This window comes from Physeter macrocephalus, chromosome 18 (assembly GCF_002837175.3).
Source record: "Physeter macrocephalus isolate SW-GA chromosome 18, ASM283717v5, whole genome shotgun sequence".
Lineage (NCBI taxonomy): Eukaryota > Metazoa > Chordata > Mammalia > Artiodactyla > Physeteridae > Physeter > Physeter macrocephalus.
Genome location: NC_041231.1, coordinates 35,815,088 through 35,817,921, shown reverse-complemented (window position 1 = coordinate 35,817,921; position 2,834 = coordinate 35,815,088).

The following is a 2,834-nucleotide window of genomic DNA, read 5'->3' as shown; positions in this document are numbered from 1 at the left end:
CGGCGTGTAGCAGCAACAAGGCCCCATCAGTGTTCCATCCCAGAACACCGAGAACAATCCATGTCCCCATCCCCCAGACTCCCTGCAAATGGGGTGCTTTCTCCCTGTATTCCGAAACCTCCTTCTTACCCGGCACAGAAGGCACATGAGAGCTTGGGAGACACCCCAGGCTGTGAGTAGGGGACCTCAGTAAGTTGTGTGGTGTTCTCTAGGGGCCGACACCCCTTCTGGGTCATCATGCATTAGGCAATTATTTACAAACCATTGAAAATCACGTCAGTCCCAAAGACAGGGTGAGGAGGGTAGTTATAAGCAGAAGGTGTCAATCTTTAACCAAACTGTGATTCACGAATGAGTCTCAAGGCAGGAATCCCATTTCAGGATGGGATTTTCCCGCCACAGACAGAACCTGCTCCAAAGTCACCCCCAAACTGGATTTAGATGCAGGCCAGTGTCCTTCATAACACATGACCTTAAAAAATCAGCCTACTAAGTGTGCAGAGGGTACAAAGATGAATAAGACAGCTTCTGTCCTTGGGGACTCAAAAATAGAGAGTTAATTGGATTTACCTTTGGTTTCAGTGAGTATTCTATGCCTCTGAGCTATCATTCTACATCCTGTGGCCACAAAGTGTCATGATTTTGAATTACCAATGTAAATCTGGGATTCAAACCTTCTTGAGCCCCACTGGCCGCCATTTTATCTATCTTGACTATCATGACTTCTCGGACTGCAGAGTCATGGAGGGTGGTCAACGGTCCTGGTTTGCCGAAGATTTTGGAGGGGGGGTGGGTGTTCAGTGTAAAGACAGGGAAAGTCCCAAGTAAATCAGGATGATTGGTCACCCTGCTGTTGGGAACAGGGGCGGCAGGGGGGAAGGAGTAGGTGGGAGAGGAATAATGGCAGCCAACACTTACTTTCTTAATTTAGTAACACTGAGAACAAATATATGAATTAAGTACTTTATTACCCCTGTTTTGTAGAGGTGTAAACTGGGAGCCAGAGAGAGTAAGTAACTTGTCAGAAATGCATATTTAGTAAATGGCAGACAGGCTTTCCAGAGAGCAATCTGTTCCCAGCCATTACTCGGCACTGCCTCAGAGGTCGCATGTAAAAACGATGCAGATAAAGTCTCAAAACTATATTTGAAGAGTTGGCAGGTTCTGTGAAGCTCAAAAAAAGACAATATATCTCTGAATGCCCGTAAGTTACTGTTCAAATCACAAGTTCCTACTGGGGAATAAAGAGCGCTAATTTTTTTAAAAAGCATAAATAATGTGTATAATTCCCAAACATCTTTACAGAAAGAAAAAGAATAAAAAATTATCAGTCAAAAAAGAGCCAAGGGCTTCCCTGGTGGCGCAGTGGTTGAGAGTCCGCCTGCCGATGCAGGCGACACGGGTTCGCGCCCCGGTTCGGGAAGATCCCACATGCCGCGGAGCGGCTGGGCCCGTGAGCCATGGCCGCTGAGCCTGCGCGTCCGGAGCCTGTGCTCCGCAACGGCAGAGGCCACAGCAGTGAGGGGCCCGCGTACCGCAAAAAAAAAAAAAAAAAAAAAAAAAAAAAGCCAAGAGAGGAGAAAAAACAAACAAAAAAACAGATCAGGTACAGCAAACACAGTACAGAAAAAACACAGTAAGATGGTAGATTTAAACTCAAGTATAACAGTAATTACATTAATCATAACGGACAAAGTGAGTTAAATACAAAGATTGAGAGACTGATTTTTAAAAATGATGCTATTTTAAAAAGACACATCTAAAATATGAAGATACAAAAAAGGCAAAAGCTGGAGAAAAATACATGACGAGCGATTAACCAAAAGGAGGCTCCCATAGCTATAAGAATATAAAACAGACTTTAAGACAAAAAAAGGATTCCTGGAAATAAGGTGACTCCACAATCATCAAAGGCTCGAGTCACAAGGAAAATGTAGTTTTCAGCTTGTCTGGAAGGGATGAGCAGCCTGCTCAAAGTCAGCCAGGGGGGTGACAGGCCGCCCCGTTACCTGACCCCTCCCCAGCGCCTCCGGCTGAGCACCATGCTTCCTCCAGAGGCCTGACGGCGCCGGCCACTCCCCCGCCCACTGCTGGCAGCGCGCGGGGAGCGCGGGGCTCCCTCGGCGGAGCCTCCTTCTCCCGCGCCTGCGCACGGCTGATTCCACAGGTCCTTTGAGAGCCGCTGCCAAGGTCACTTCCCGGGCTTCCCTCTGGCCGCCTGGCCTGCCCTCTGTCCTCTCTCTCAACTCCCAGGGCTGCCTTTGACCCGGGTATCCTCGGTGCCTAACCGGTAGCTGGAATATATAAACAAGGGTGCGTGAGGGTTGTTAGTTTTGAAAGAGTCATTCATGAACACTGCCACATTTTAACAGGAAATTATCATTTTAACTTTAATTCGCCAAGAGGGTCAGTCTGGGCACAGCTGAAGACATCCCGCCTGGTATGCACGGGAACACTGGCCAACCTTCCTCAGAAAGGCCCCGCCAGGCAGAATTCCCTTCTCTCCCCGGCACCCCTCACATCACTCTTGAAGCCCCAACTCACTGCACCGCAAACTATGCTATTAGCATGTCGTGGTGGTGACCGTGGTGACGGTGTTTGGCGGTGGTCCATGGGAGCAGAGGCCCTGCCCAACGCTGGAGAAAAAGGGAAACATGGTTCCCTGGTTTAAAATAAGTCAACTCCTACACGAGAGAGGGAGACAGAAAATCTTTCCAAGCCCCTAGGTAGGAGTGGAGACTCCCTGAAGTGGATTTGTAATGACACTTTTTTTTTTTTTTTTTTTTTTTTTTTGCGGTATGCGGGCCTCTCACTGCTGTGGCCTCTCCCGTTTC